Consider the following 17,012-nt stretch of genomic DNA (forward strand, 5'->3'; position numbering starts at 1 on the left):
AGGACTCAAACTGTACCGTTCAAGTCCTTGTCTCAGAGGCACTGAGTTGATTGGTATGGAGCCAGGCACCTCTTGATCTGAATCTTGAACTGGCTCCAAATTCTTCATGTCCACACCCCTTGTAGTAGATGATTGAGAATTAGTAGCAGTCAACACCGGCCATGTGCACTGGCTCAAAATTCAGCATGTCCACACCCCATGTAGTCGATGATTGAGAATTAGTAGCAGTCACCACCGGATTCACTGTCAGGATGATCCATCCTCTCTTCTTCATCAGCTTCAGATCCCACTGTTTCCCTGAGCAGGAAGGTCTGGAATTGAAAATACAGAGGACATTAAACAACATTCACTCAGTACATGGCACTCATTTTGGTTTATACGCTCGAAATTGAGCCATGAGAGAGGTGTGAAGAGTGTCAGGATGGCCGAGTGGTCTAAGGTGCTGCGTTCAGATCGCAGCCTCCCTTGGAGGTGTGGGTTCAAATCCCACTTCTGACAAGTGTCTTTTGCGAGGTGGATACATTTTTGGACTTTTTTTTCCCAAGCACCGTATCAAAAACAATGTCAACAGTTTCTGTAAATTATCGATAAGATCTATTTTCCGTTGCTTGCACTAATTGCCTGAAGTTGGCTAAATCGCAGTAAATCGGTAAAGCAGGAAATCACAGCATCTTCAACAAATCGTGATAGAGGGGCCGAGATAAAGGTTTCGACCCTACATATCAAAAGCACAGCTGTCAATAGTTCAGCAGGTTCACAGTGCAGAAGGTTCAGTGGCACCAGGGTCCCCTGTGTCCCAATCACAGCTGGTTTTTAACTTCTGTATTCAGGGGATGGGAGGGGTGGGGGTGTTGCGTCGTGCACACACAGTGCCTGTTTTGCAGAGAAGTTTTAATAAATACACAAAGAATAATATGGAGTCTTTAGCCACGAGGAACACCTTCCCCTACCTTTTATTCTCTCCGATTCCACATCACCGCACCTACCATCCAACTCTAAAACTCGGGGGAGACTAACACTCCCTACCTCCCTTGGTGTGCATCATGGGCGTGCCCATGACGAACACAACATTTCTCCTTAACCAATACAAAACAAACATAGCTGCTCAAAAAAAAGATACTATACTAATCCAGTATGCAAGAATAGTACACAACAATAAATACCACATTCAGTCAATCCACCCCGAAACCTTGCAGCCGCGTTGAGCATGGCGGTCGAGGACTCAAACTGTACCGTTCAAGTCCTTGTCTCAGAGGCACTGAGTTGATTGGTATGGAGCCAGGCACCTCCTGATCTGAATCTTGAACTGGCTCCAAATTCTGCATGTCCACACCCCCTGTAGTAGATGATTGAGAATTAGTAGCAGTCACCACCGGCCATTTGCACTGGCTCAAAATTCTGCAAGTCCACACCCCATGTAGTAGATGATTGAGAATTAGTAGCAGTCACCACAGGGTCCACTGTCAGGATGATCCATCCTCTCTCCTTCATCAGCTTCAGATCCCACTGTTTCCCTGAGCAGGAAGGTCTGGAATTGAAAATACAGAGGACATTAAATAACATTCACTCAGTACATGGCACTCATTTTGGTTTATAAGCTGGAAATTGAGCCATCAGTCTGGTGTCAAGAGTGTCAGGATGGCCGGGTGGTCCAAGGTGCTCCATTCAGGTCACAGTCTCCCTTGGAGATGTGAGTTCAAACCCCTCTTCTGACAAGTGTCTTTTGCGAGCTGGATACTTTTTTTTTCCAAGCACCCTTATCAAAAACAATGTCAACAGTTTCTGTAAATTATCGATAAGATCTATTGTCCGTTGCTTGCACTAATTGCCTGAAGTTGGCTAAATCGCAGTAAATCGGTAAAGCAGGAAATCACAGCATCTTCAACAAATCGTGATAGAGGGGCCGAGATAAAGGTTTCGACCCTACATATCAAAAGCACAGCTGTCAATAGTTCAGCAGGTTCACAGTGCAGAAGGTTCAGTGGCACCAGGGTCCCCTGCGTCCCAATCACAGCTGGTTTTTAACTTCTGTATTCAGGGCACGGGAGGGGTGTGTTGCATCGTGCACACACAGTGCCTGTTTCGCAAATAAGTTTTAATAAATACACAGAGAATAATATAGAGTCATTGGCCACGAGGAACACCTTCCATGACCTTTTATTCTCTCCGGTTCCACGTCACCGCGCCTACCATCCAACTCCAAAACTTGGGGGAGACTAACACTCCCTACCTCCCTTGGTGTGCATCATAGGCATGCCCATGACGAACACAACATTTCTCCTTAACCAATACAAAACAAACATAGCTGCTCAAAAAAAAGATACTATACTAAACCAGTATACAAGAATAGTACACAACAAGAAATGCCACATTCAGTCAATCCACCCTGAATCCTTGCAGCCGCGTTGAGCATGGCAGTCGAGGACTCAATCTGTACCGTTCAAGTCCTTGTCTCAGAGGCACTGAGTTGATTGGTATGGAGCCAGGCACCTCCTGATCTGAATCTTGAACTGGCTCCAAATTCTGCATGTCCACACCCCCTGTAGTAGATGATTGAGGATTAGTAGCAGTCACCACCGGCCATGTGCACTGGCTCAAAATTCAGCATGTCCACACCCCATGTAGTAGATGATTGAGAATTAGTAGCAGTCACCACCGGATCCACTGTCAGGATGATCCATCCTCTCTCCTTCATCAGCTTCAGATCACACTGTTTCCCTGAGCAGGAAGGTCTGGAATTGAAAATACAGAGGACATTAAACAACATTCACTCAGTACATGGCACTCATTTTGGTTTATAAGCTGGAAATTGAGCCATCAGTGCAGTGTCACGAGTGTCAGGATGGCTGAGTGGTCTAAGGCACTGCGTTCAGGTTGCAGTCTCATTTGGAGGCGTGGGTTCAAATCCCACTTCTGACAAGTGTCTTTTGCGAGGTGGATACATTTTTTGACTTTTTTTTTCCAAGCACCCGTATCAAAAACAATGTCAACAGTTTCTGTAAATTATCGATAAGATCTATTGTCCGTTGCTTGCACTAATTTCCTGAAGTTGGCTAAATCGCGGTAAAGCGGTAAAGCGGGAAATCACAGCATCTTCAACAAATCGTGATAGAGGAGCAGAGATAAACGTTTTGACCCTACATATCAAGAGCGCAGCTGTCAATAGTTCAGCAGGTTCACAGTGGAGAAGGTTCAGTGGCACCAGGGTCCCCTGCGTCCCAATCACAGCTGGTTTTTAACTTCTGTATTCAGGGCATGGGAGGGGTGTGCTGCATCGTGCACACATGGTGCCTATTTCTCAGATAAGTTTTAATAAATACACAGAGAATAATATAGAGTCATTGGCCACGAGGAACATCTTCCCTGGCCTTTTATTCTCTCCGGTTCCACGTCACCGCGCCTACCATCCAACTCCAAAACTCGGGGGAGACTAACACTCCCTACCTCCCTTGGTGTGCATCATAGGCGTGCCCATGATGAACACAACATTTCTCCTTAACCAATACAAAACAAACATAGCTGCTCAAAAAAAAGATACTATACTAATCCAGTATACAAGAATAGTACACATCAAGAAATGCCACATTCAGTCAATCCACCCCGAATCCTTGCAGCCGCGTTGAGCATGGCGGTCGAGGACTCAAACTGTACCGTTCAAGTCCTTGTCTCAGAGGCACTGAGTTGATTGGTATGGAGCCAGGCACCTCCTGATCTGAATCTTGAACTGGCTCCAAATTCTGCATGTCCACACCCCCTGTAGTAGGTGATTGAGAATTAGTAGCAGTCACCACCTGTCATTTGCACTGGCTCAAAATTCAGCATGTCCACACCCCATGTAGTAGATGATTGAGAATTAGTAGCAATCACCACCGGATCCACTGTCAGGATGATCCATCCTCTCTCCTTCATCAGCTTCAGATCCCACTGTTTCCCTGAGCAGGAAGGTCTGGAATTGAAAATACAGAGGACATTAAACAACATTCACTCAGTACATGGCACTCATTTTGGTTTATAAGCTGGAAATTGAGCCATCAGTGCAGTGTCTAGAGTGTCAGGATGGCCAAGTGGTCTAAGGCGCTGCGTTCAGGTCGCAGTCTCCTTTGGAGGCGTGGATTTGAATCCCACTTCTGACAAGTGTCTTTTGCGAGGTGGATACATTTTTGGACTTTTTTTTTCCAAGCACCCGTATCAAAAACAATGTCAACAGTTTCTGTAAATTATCGATAAGATCTATTTTCTGTTGCTTGCACTAATTTCCTGAAGTTGGCTAAATCGCAGTAAATCAGTAAAGCGGGAAATCACAGCATCTTCAACAAATCGTGATAGAGGGGCAGAGATAAAGGTTTCGACCCTACATATCAAGAGCGCAGCTGTCAATAGTTCAGCAGGTTCACAGTGCAGAAGGTTCAGTGGCACCAGGGTCCCCTGCGTCCCAATCACAGCTGGTTTTTAACTTCTGTATTCAGGGCATGAGAGGGGTGTGTTGGATCGTGCACACACAGTGCCTGTTTCGCAGATAAGTTTTAATAAATACACAGAGAATAATATAGAGTCATTGGCCACGAGGAACACCTTCCCTGACCTTTTATTCTCTCCGGTTCCACGTCACCGCGCCTACCATTCAACTCCAAAACTCAGGGGAGACTAACACTCCCTACCTCCCTTGGTGTGCATCATAGGCGTGCCCATGACGAACACAACATTTCTCCTTAACCAATACAAAACAAACATAGCTGCTTAAAAAAAAGATACTATACTAATCCAGTATACAAGAATAGTACAAAACAAGAAATGCCACATTCAGTCAATCCACCCAGAATCCTTGCAGCCGCGTTGAGCATGGCGGTCGAGGACTCAAACTGTACCGTTCAAGTCCTTGTCTCAGAGGCACTGAGTTGATTGGTATGGAGCCAGGCACCTCCTGATCTGAATCTTGAACTGGCTCCAAATTCTGCATGTCCACACCCCTTGTAGTAGATGATTGAGAATTAGTTGCAGTCACCACCAGCCATGTGCACTGGCTCAAACTTCTGCATGTCCACACCCCAAGTAGTCGATGATTGTGAATTAGTAGCAGTCACCACCGGATTCACTGTCAGGATGATCCATCCTCTCTCCTTCATCAGCTTCAGATCCCACTGTTTCCCTGAGCAGGAAGGTCTGGAATTGAAAATACAGAGGACATTAAACAACATTCACTCAGTACATGGCACTCATTTTGGTTTATACGCTCGAAATTGAGCCATGAGCGAGGTGTGCAGAGTGTCGGGATGGCCGATTGGTCTAAGGCGCAGCGTTCAGGTCGCAGCCTCCCTTGGAGGTGTGGGTTTAAATCCCACTTCTGACAAGTGTATTTTGCAAGGTGGATACATTTTTGGACTTTTTTTTCCCAAGCACCGTATCAAAAACAATGTCAACAGTTTCTGTAAATTATCGATAAGATCTATTTTCCGTTGCTTGCACTAATTGCCTGAAGTTGGCTAAATCGCAGTAAATCGGTAAAGCAGGAAATCACAGCATCTTCAACAAATCGTGATAGAGGGGCCGAGATAAAGGTTTCGACCCTACATATCAAAAGCGCAGCTGTCAATAGTTCAGCAGGTTCACAGTGCAGAAGGTTCAGTGGCACCAGGGTCCCCAGCGTCCCAATCAGAGCTGGTTTTTAACTTCTGTATTCAGGGGATGGGAGGGGTGGGGGTGTTGCGTCGTGCACACACAGTGCCTGTTTTGCAGAGAAGTTTTAATAAATACACAAAGAATAATATGGAGTCTTTGGCCACGAGGAACACCTTCCCCTACCTTTTATTCTCTCCGATTCCACATCACCGCACCTACCATCCAACTCCAAAACTCGGGGGAGACTAACACTCCCTACCTCCCTTGGTGTGCATCATGGGCGTGCCCATGACGAACACAACATTTCTCCTTAACCAATACAAAACAAACATAGCTGCTCAAAAAAAAGATACTATACTAATCCAGTATACAAGAATAGTACACAACAATAAATACCACATTCAGTCAATCCACCCCGAATCCTTGCAGCCGCGTTGAGCATGGCGGTCGAGGACTCAAACTGTACCGTTCAAGTCCTTGTCTCAGAGGCACTGAGTTGATTGGTATGGAGCCAGGCACCTCCTGATCTGAATCTTGAACTGGCTCCAAATTCTGCATGTCCACACCCCCTGTAGTAGATGATTGAGAATTAGTAGCAGTCACCACCGGCCATATGCACTGGCTCAAAATTCTGCAAGTCCACACCCCATGTAGTAGATGATTGAGAATTAGTAGCAGTCACCACAGGGTCCACTGTCAGGATGATCCATCCTCTCTCCTTCATCAGCTTCAGATCCCACTGTTTCCCTGAGCAGGAAGGCCTGGAATTGAAAATACAGAGGACATTAAATTACATTCACTCAGTACATGGCACTCATTTTGGTTTATAAGCTGGAAATTGAGCCATGAGTCTGGTGTCGAGAGTGTCAGGATGGCCGGGTGGTCTAAGGTGATGTATTCAGGTCACAGTCTCCCTTGGAGACGTGGGTTCGAATCCCACTTCTGGCAAGTGTCTTTTGCGAGGTGGATACATTTTTGGACTTTTTTTTTCCAAGCACCCATATCAAAAACAATGTCAACAGTTTCTGTAAATTATCGATAAGATCTATTGTCCGTTGCTTGCACTAATTTCCTGAAGTTGGCTAAATCGCAGTAAATCGGTAAAGCGGGAAATCACAGCATCTTCAACAAATCGTGATAGAGGGGCAGAGATAAAGGTTTCGACCCTACATATCAAGAGCGCAGCTGTCAATAGTTCAGCAGGTTCACAGTGCAGAAGGTTCAGTGGCACCAGGGTCCCCTGCGTCCCAATCACAGCTGGTTTTTAACTTCTGTATTCAGGGCATGGGAGGGGTGTGTTGCATCGTGCACACATGGTGCCTGTTTCGCAGATAAGTTTTAATAAATACACAGAGAATAATATAGAGTCATTGGCCACGAGGAACACCTTCCCTGGCCTTTTATTCTCTCCGTTTCCACGTCACCGCGCCTACCATCCAACTCCAAAACTCTGGGGAGACTAACACTCACTACCTCCCTTGGTGTGCATCATGGGCGTGCCCATGACGAACACAACATTTCTCCTTAACCAATACAAAACAAACATAGCTGCTCAAAAAAAAGATACTATACTAATCCAGTATACAAGAAAAGTACACAACAATAAATACCACATTCAGTCAATCCACCCCGAATCCTTGCAGCCGCGTTGAGCATGGCGGTCGAGGACTCAAACTGTACCGTTCAAGTCCTTGTCTCAGAGGCACTGAGTTGATTGGTATGGAGCCAGGCACCTCCATATCTGAATCTTGAACTGGCTCCAAATTCTGCATGTCCACACCCCCTGTAGTAGATGATTGAGAATTAGTAGCAGTCACCACCGGCCATATGCACTGGCTCAAAATTCTGCAAGTCCACACCCCATATAGTAGATGATTGAGAATTAGTAGCAGTCACCACCGGATTCACTGTCAGGATGATCCATCCTCTCTCCTTCATCAGCTTCAGATCCCACTGTTTCCCTGAGAAGGAAGGTCTGGAATTGAAAATACAGAGGACATTAAACAACATTCACTCAGTACATGGCACTCATTTTGGTTTATAAGCTGGAAATTGAGCCATCAGTGCAGTGTCAAGAGTATCAGGATGGCCGAGTGGTCTAAGGCGCTGAGTTCAGGTCGCAGTCTCCTTTGGAGGCATGGGTTCGAATCCCACTTCTGACAAGTGTCTTTTGCGAGGTGGATACATTTTTGGACTTTTTTTTTCCAAGCACCCGTATCAAAAACAATGTCAACAGTTTCTGTAAATTATCGATAAGATCTATTGTCCGTTGCTTGCACTAATTTCCTGAAGTTGGCTAAATCGCAGTAAATCGGTAAAGCGGGAAATCACAGCATCTTCAACAAATCGTGATAGAGGGGCAGAGATAAAGGTTTCGACCCTACATATCAAGAGCGCATCTGTCAATAGTTCAGCAGGTTCACAGTGCAGAAGGTTCAGTGGCACCAGAGTCCCCTGCGTCCCAATCACAGCTGGTTTTTAACTTCTGTATTCAGGGCATGGAAGGGGTGTGTTGCATCGTGCACACACGGTGCCTGTTTTGCAGATAAGTTTTAATAAATACACAGAGAATAATATAGAGTCATTGGCCACGAGGAACACCTTCCCTGACCTTTTATTCTCTCCGGTTCCACGTCACCGCGCCTACCATCCAACTCCAAAACTCGGGGGAGACTAACACTCCCTACCTCCCTTGGTGTGCATCATAGGCGTGCCCATGACGAACACAACATTTCTCCTTAACCAATACAAAACAAACATAGCTGCTCAAAAAAAAGATACTATACTAATCCAGTATACAAGAATAGTACACAACAAGAAATGCCACATTCAGTCAATCCACCCCGAATCCTTGCAGCCGCGTTGAGCATGGCGGTCGAGGACTCAAACTGTACCGTTCAAGTCCTTGTCTCAGAGGCACTGAGTTGATTGGTATGGAGCCAGGCACCTCCTGATCTGAATCTTGAACTGGCTCCAAATTCTGCATGTCCACACCCCTTGTAGTAGATGATTGAGAATTAGTAGCAGTCACCACCGGCCATGTGCACTGGCTCAAACTTCTGCATGTCCACACCCCAAGTAGTCGATGACTGCGAATTAGTAGCAGTCACCACCGGATTCACTGTCAGGATGATCCATCCTCTCTCCTTCATCAGCTTCAGATCCCACTGTTTCCCTGAGCAGGAAGGTCTGGAATTGAAAATACAGAGGACATTAAACAACATTCACTCAGTACATGGCACTCATTTTGGTTTATAAGCTGGAAATTGAGCCATCAGTGCAGTGTCAAGAGTGTCAGGATGGCCGAGTGGTCTAAGGCGCTGCGTTCAGGTTGCAGTCTCCTTTGGAGGCGTGGGTTCAAATCCCACTTCTGACAAGTGTCTTTTGCGAGGTGGATACATTTTTGGACTTTTTTTTTTCCAAGCACCCGTATCAAAAACAATGTCAACAGTTTCTGTAAATTATCGATAAGATCTATTGTCCGTTGCTTGCACTAATTTCCTGAAGTTGGCTAAATCGCAGTAAATCGGTAAAGCGGGAAATCACAGCATCTTCAACAAATCGTGATAGAGGGGCAGAGATAAAGGTTTCGACCCTACATATCAAGAGCGCAGCTGTCAATAGTTCAGCAGGTTCACAGTGCAGAAGGTTCAGTGGCACCAGGGTCCCCTGCGTCCCAATCACAGTTGGTTTTTAACTTCTGTATTCAGGGCATGGGAGGGGTGTGTTGCATCGTGCCCACACGGTGCCTGTTTCGCAGATAAGTTTTAATAAATACACAGAGAATAATATAGAGTCATTGGCCACGAGGAACACCTTCCCTGACCTTTTATTCTCTCCGGTTCCACGTCACCGCGCCTACCATCCAACTCCAAAACTCAGGGGAGACTAACACTCCCTACCTCCCTTGGTGTGCATCATAGGCGTGCCCATGACGAACACAACATTTCTCCTTAACCAATACAAAACAAACATAGCTGCTCAAAAAAAACAAAACTATACTAATCCAGTATACAAGAATAGTACACAACAAGAAATGCCACATTCAGTCAATCCACCCCGAATCCTTGCAGCCGCGTTGAGCATGGCGGTCGAGGACTCAAACTGTACCGTTCAAGTCCTTGTCTCAGAGGCACTGAGTTGATTGGTATGGAGCCAGGCACCTCTTGATCTGAATCTTGAACTGGCTCCAAATTCTTCATGTCCACACCCCTTGTAGTAGATGATTGAGAATTAGTAGCAGTCAACACCGGCCATGTGCACTGGCTCAAAATTCAGCATGTCCACACCCCATGTAGTCGATGATTGAGAATTAGTAGCAGTCACCACCGGATTCACTGTCAGGATGATCCATCCTCTCTTCTTCATCAGCTTCAGATCCCACTGTTTCCCTGAGCAGGAAGGTCTGGAATTGAAAATACAGGGGACATTAAACAACATTCACTCAGTACATGGCACTCATTTTGGTTTATACGCTCGAAATTGAGCCATGAGAGAGGTGTGAAGAGTGTCAGGATGGCCGAGTGGTCTAAGGTGCTGCGTTCAGATCGCAGCCTCCCTTGGAGGTGTGGGTTCAAATCCCACTTCTGACAAGTGTATTTTGCGAGGTGGATACATTTTTGGACTTTTTTTTCCCAAGCACCGTATCAAAAACAATGTCAACAGTTTCTGTAAATTATCGATAAGATCTATTTTCCGTTGCTTGCACTAATTGCCTGAAGTTGGCTAAATCGCAGTAAATCGGTAAAGCAGGAAATCACAGCATCTTCAACAAATCGTGATAGAGGGGCCGAGATAAAGGTTTCGACCCTACATATCAAAAGCACAGCTGTCAATAGTTCAGCAGGTTCACAGTGCAGAAGGTTCAGTGGCACCAGGGTCCCCTGTGTCCCAATCACAGCTGGTTTTTAACTTCTGTATTCAGGGGATGGGAGGGGTGGGGGTGTTGCGTCGTGCACACACAGTGCCTGTTTTGCAGAGAAGTTTTAATAAATACACAAAGAATAATATGGAGTCTTTAGCCACGAGGAACACCTTCCCCTACCTTTTATTCTCTCCGATTCCACATCACCGCACCTACCATCCAACTCTAAAACTCGGGGGAGACTAACACTCCCTACCTCCCTTGGTGTGCATCATGGGCGTGCCCATGACGAACACAACATTTCTCCTTAACCAATACAAAACAAACATAGCTGCTCAAAAAAAAGATACTATACTAATCCAGTATGCAAGAATAGTACACAACAATAAATACCACATTCAGTCAATCCACCCCGAAACCTTGCAGCCGCGTTGAGCATGGCGGTCGAGGACTCAAACTGTACCGTTCAAGTCCTTGTCTCAGAGGCACTGAGTTGATTGGTATGGAGCCAGGCACCTCCTGATCTGAATCTTGAACTGGCTCCAAATTCTGCATGTCCACACCCCCTGTAGTAGATGATTGAGAATTAGTAGCAGTCACCACCGGCCATTTGCACTGGCTCAAAATTCTGCAAGTCCACACCCCATGTAGTAGATGATTGAGAATTAGTAGCAGTCACCACAGGGTCCACTGTCAGGATGATCCATCCTCTCTCCTTCATCAGCTTCAGATCCCACTGTTTCCCTGAGCAGGAAGGTCTGGAATTGAAAATACAGAGGACATTAAATAACATTCACTCAGTACATGGCACTCATTTTGGTTTATAAGCTGGAAATTGAGCCATCAGTCTGGTGTCAAGAGTGTCAGGATGGCCGGGTGGTCCAAGGTGCTCCATTCAGGTCACAGTCTCCCTTGGAGATGTGAGTTCAAACCCCTCTTCTGACAAGTGTCTTTTGCGAGCTGGATACTTTTTTTTTCCAAGCACCCTTATCAAAAACAATGTCAACAGTTTCTGTAAATTATCGATAAGATCTATTGTCCGTTGCTTGCACTAATTGCCTGAAGTTGGCTAAATCGCAGTAAATCGGTAAAGCAGGAAATCACAGCATCTTCAACAAATCGTGATAGAGGGGCCGAGATAAAGGTTTCGACCCTACATATCAAAAGCACAGCTGTCAATAGTTCAGCAGGTTCACAGTGCAGAAGGTTCAGTGGCACCAGGGTCCCCTGCGTCCCAATCACAGCTGGTTTTTAACTTCTGTATTCAGGGCACGGGAGGGGTGTGTTGCATCGTGCACACACAGTGCCTGTTTCGCAAATAAGTTTTAATAAATACACAGAGAATAATATAGAGTCATTGGCCACGAGGAACACCTTCCATGACCTTTTATTCTCTCCGGTTCCACGTCACCGCGCCTACCATCCAACTCCAAAACTTGGGGGAGACTAACACTCCCTACCTCCCTTGGTGTGCATCATAGGCATGCCCATGACGAACACAACATTTCTCCTTAACCAATACAAAACAAACATAGCTGCTCAAAAAAAAGATACTATACTAAACCAGTATACAAGAATAGTACACAACAAGAAATGCCACATTCAGTCAATCCACCCTGAATCCTTGCAGCCGCGTTGAGCATGGCAGTCGAGGACTCAATCTGTACCGTTCAAGTCCTTGTCTCAGAGGCACTGAGTTGATTGGTATGGAGCCAGGCACCTCCTGATCTGAATCTTGAACTGGCTCCAAATTCTGCATGTCCACACCCCCTGTAGTAGATGATTGAGGATTAGTAGCAGTCACCACCGGCCATGTGCACTGGCTCAAAATTCAGCATGTCCACACCCCATGTAGTAGATGATTGAGAATTAGTAGCAGTCACCACCGGATCCACTGTCAGGATGATCCATCCTCTCTCCTTCATCAGCTTCAGATCACACTGTTTCCCTGAGCAGGAAGGTCTGGAATTGAAAATACAGAGGACATTAAACAACATTCACTCAGTACATGGCACTCATTTTGGTTTATAAGCTGGAAATTGAGCCATCAGTGCAGTGTCACGAGTGTCAGGATGGCCGAGTGGTCTAAGGCACTGCGTTCAGGTTGCAGTCTCATTTGGAGGCGTGGGTTCAAATCCCACTTCTGACAAGTGTCTTTTGCGAGGTGGATACATTTTTTGACTTTTTTTTTCCAAGCACCCGTATCAAAAACAATGTCAACAGTTTCTGTAAATTATCGATAAGATCTATTGTCCGTTGCTTGCACTAATTTCCTGAAGTTGGCTAAATCGCGGTAAAGCGGTAAAGCGGGAAATCACAGCATCTTCAACAAATCGTGATAGAGGAGCAGAGATAAAGGTTTTGACCCTACATATCAAGAGCGCAGCTGTCAATAGTTCAGCAGGTTCACAGTGGAGAAGGTTCAGTGGCACCAGGGTCCCCTGCGTCCCAATCACAGCTGGTTTTTAACTTCTGTATTCAGGGCATGGGAGGGGTGTGCTGCATCGTGCACACATGGTGCCTATTTCTCAGATAAGTTTTAATAAATACACAGAGAATAATATAGAGTCATTGGCCACGAGGAACATCTTCCCTGGCCTTTTATTCTCTCCGGTTCCACGTCACCGCGCCTACCATCCAACTCCAAAACTCGGGGGAGACTAACACTCCCTACCTCCCTTGGTGTGCATCATAGGCGTGCCCATGATGAACACAACATTTCTCCTTAACCAATACAAAACAAACATAGCTGCTCAAAAAAAAGATACTATACTAATCCAGTATACAAGAATAGTACACATCAAGAAATGCCACATTCAGTCAATCCACCCCGAAGCCGCGTTGAGCATGGCGGTCGAGGACTCAAACTGTACCGTTCAAGTCCTTGTCTCAGAGGCACTGAGTTGATTGGTATGGAGCCAGGCACCTCCTGATCTGAATCTTGAACTGGCTCCAAATTCTGCATGTCCACACCCCCTGTAGTAGGTGATTGAGAATTAGTAGCAGTCACCACCTGTCATTTGCACTGGCTCAAAATTCAGCATGTCCACACCCCATGTAGTAGATGATTGAGAATTAGTAGCAATCACCACCGGATCCACTGTCAGGATGATCCATCCTCTCTCCTTCATCAGCTTCAGATCCCACTGTTTCCCTGAGCAGGAAGGTCTGGAATTGAAAATACAGAGGACATTAAACAACATTCACTCAGTACATGGCACTCATTTTGGTTTATAAGCTGGAAATTGAGCCATCAGTGCAGTGTCTAGAGTGTCAGGATGGCCAAGTGGTCTAAGGCGCTGCGTTCAGGTCGCAGTCTCCTTTGGAGGCGTGGATTTGAATCCCACTTCTGACAAGTGTCTTTTGCGAGGTGGATACATTTTTGGACTTTTTTTTTCCAAGCACCCGTATCAAAAACAATGTCAACAGTTTCTGTAAATTATCGATAAGATCTATTGTCTGTTGCTTGCACTAATTTCCTGAAGTTGGCTAAATCGCAGTAAATCAGTAAAGCGGGAAATCACAGCATCTTCAACAAATCGTGATAGAGGGGCAGAGATAAAGGTTTCGACCCTACATATCAAGAGCGCAGCTGTCAATAGTTCAGCAGGTTCACAGTGCAGAAGGTTCAGTGGCACCAGGGTCCCCTGCGTCCCAATCACAGCTGGTTTTTAACTTCTGTATTCAGGGCATGAGAGGGGTGTGTTGGATCGTGCACACACAGTGCCTGTTTCGCAGATAAGTTTTAATAAATACACAGAGAATAATATAGAGTCATTGGCCACGAGGAACACCTTCCCTGACCTTTTATTCTCTCCGGTTCCACGTCACCGCGCCTACCATTCAACTCCAAAACTCAGGGGAGACTAACACTCCCTACCTCCCTTGGTGTGCATCATAGGCGTGCCCATGACGAACACAACATTTCTCCTTAACCAATACAAAACAAACATAGCTGCTTAAAAAAAAGATACTATACTAATCCAGTATACAAGAATAGTACAAAACAAGAAATGCCACATTCAGTCAATCCACCCAGAATCCTTGCAGCCGCGTTGAGCATGGCGGTCGAGGACTCAAACTGTACCGTTCAAGTCCTTGTCTCAGAGGCACTGAGTTGATTGGTATGGAGCCAGGCACCTCCTGATCTGAATCTTGAACTGGCTCCAAATTCTGCATGTCCACACCCCTTGTAGTAGATGATTGAGAATTAGTTGCAGTCACCACCAGCCATGTGCACTGGCTCAAACTTCTGCATGTCCACACCCCAAGTAGTCGATGATTGTGAATTAGTAGCAGTCACCACCGGATTCACTGTCAGGATGATCCATCCTCTCTCCTTCATCAGCTTCAGATCCCACTGTTTCCCTGAGCAGGAAGGTCTGGAATTGAAAATACAGAGGACATTAAACAACATTCACTCAGTACATGGCACTCATTTTGGTTTATACGCTCGAAATTGAGCCATGAGCGAGGTGTGCAGAGTGTCGGGATGGCCGATTGGTCTAAGGCGCTGCGTTCAGGTCGCAGCCTCCCTTGGAGGTGTGGGTTTAAATCCCACTTCTGACAAGTGTATTTTGCAAGGTGGATACATTTTTGGACTTTTTTTTCCCAAGCACCGTATCAAAAACAATGTCAACAGTTTCTGTAAATTATCGATAAGATCTATTTTCCGTTGCTTGCACTAATTGCCTGAAGTTGGCTAAATCGCAGTAAATCGGTAAAGCAGGAAATCACAGCATCTTCAACAAATCGTGATAGAGGGGCCGAGATAAAGGTTTCGACCCTACATATCAAAAGCGCAGCTGTCAATAGTTCAGCAGGTTCACAGTGCAGAAGGTTCAGTGGCACCAGGGTCCCCAGCGTCCCAATCAGAGCTGGTTTTTAACTTCTGTATTCAGGAGATGGGAGGGGTGGGGGTGTTGCGTCGTGCACACACAGTGCCTGTTTTGCAGAGAAGTTTTAATAAATACACAAAGAATAATATGGAGTCTTTGGCCACGAGGAACACCTTCCCCTACCTTTTATTCTCTCCGATTCCACATCACCGCACCTACCATCCAACTCCAAAACTCGGGGGAGACTAACACTCCCTACCTCCCTTGGTGTGCATCATGGGCGTGCCCATGACGAACACAACATTTCTCCTTAACCAATACAAAACAAACATAGCTGCTCAAAAAAAAGATACTATACTAATCCAGTATACAAGAATAGTACACAACAATAAATACCACATTCAGTCAATCCACCCCGAATCCTTGCAGCCGCGTTGAGCATGGCGGTCGAGGACTCAAACTGTACCGTTCAAGTCCTTGTCTCAGAGGCACTGAGTTGATTGGTATGGAGCCAGGCACCTCCTGATCTGAATCTTGAACTGGCTCCAAATTCTGCATGTCCACACCCCCTGTAGTAGATGATTGAGAATTAGTAGCAGTCACCACCGGCCATATGCACTGGCTCAAAATTCTGCAAGTCCACACCCCATGTAGTAGATGATTGAGAATTAGTAGCAGTCACCACAGGGTCCACTGTCAGGATGATCCATCCTCTCTCCTTCATCAGCTTCAGATCCCACTGTTTCCCTGAGCAGGAAGGCCTGGAATTGAAAATACAGAGGACATTAAATTACATTCACTCAGTACATGGCACTCATTTTGGTTTATAAGCTGGAAATTGAGCCATGAGTCTGGTGTCGAGAGTGTCAGGATGGCCGGGTGGTCTAAGGTGATGTATTCAGGTCACAGTCTCCCTTGGAGACGTGGGTTCGAATCCCACTTCTGGCAAGTGTCTTTTGCGAGGTGGATACATTTTTGGACTTTTTTTTTCCAAGCACCCATATCAAAAACAATGTCAACAGTTTCTGTAAATTATCGATAAGATCTATTGTCCGTTGCTTGCACTAATTTCCTGAAGTTGGCTAAATCGCAGTAAATCGGTAAAGCGGGAAATCACAGCATCTTCAACAAATCGTGATAGAGGGGCAGAGATAAAGGTTTCGACCCTACATATCAAGAGCGCAGCTGTCAATAGTTCAGCAGGTTCACAGTGCAGAAGGTTCAGTGGCACCAGGGTCCCCTGCGTCCCAATCACAGCTGGTTTTTAACTTCTGTATTCAGGGCATGGGAGGGGTGTGTTGCATCGTGCACACATGGTGCCTGTTTCGCAGATAAGTTTTAATAAATACACAGAGAATAATATAGAGTCATTGGCCACGAGGAACACCTTCCCTGGCCTTTTATTCTCTCCGTTTCCACGTCACCGCGCCTACCATCCAACTCCAAAACTCTGGGGAGACTAACACTCACTACCTCCCTTGGTGTGCATCATGGGCGTGCCCATGACGAACACAACATTTCTCCTTAACCAATACAAAACAAACATAGCTGCTCAAAAAAAAGATACTATACTAATCCAGTATACAAGAAAAGTACACAACAATAAATACCACATTCAGTCAATCCACCCCGAATCCTTGCAGCCGCGTTGAGCATGGCGGTCGAGGACTCAAACTGTACCGTTCAAGTCCTTG

At 45.8% G+C, this 17,012-nt stretch overlaps 3 non-coding genes across 3 annotated transcripts; all 3 read left to right on the forward strand.

The window, feature by feature from the left end:
• Positions 1–415: 415 nt before the first annotated feature.
• Positions 416–498, forward strand: TRNAL-CAG (transfer RNA leucine (anticodon CAG)). The gene has a single exon. It is a non-coding gene; the product is annotated as a tRNA-Leu (tRNA).
• An 8,411-nt stretch (positions 499–8,909) lies between these two features.
• TRNAL-CAG (transfer RNA leucine (anticodon CAG)) lies at positions 8,910–8,992 on the forward strand. The gene has a single exon. It is a non-coding gene; the product is annotated as a tRNA-Leu (tRNA).
• Positions 8,993–10,125: 1,133 nt separating this feature from the next.
• TRNAL-CAG (transfer RNA leucine (anticodon CAG)) lies at positions 10,126–10,208 on the forward strand. The gene has a single exon. It is a non-coding gene; the product is annotated as a tRNA-Leu (tRNA).
• Positions 10,209–17,012: the final 6,804 nt, after the last annotated feature.

Source organism: Pleurodeles waltl, unplaced genomic scaffold, assembly GCF_031143425.1.
Source record: "Pleurodeles waltl isolate 20211129_DDA unplaced genomic scaffold, aPleWal1.hap1.20221129 scaffold_39, whole genome shotgun sequence".
Lineage (NCBI taxonomy): Eukaryota > Metazoa > Chordata > Amphibia > Caudata > Salamandridae > Pleurodeles > Pleurodeles waltl.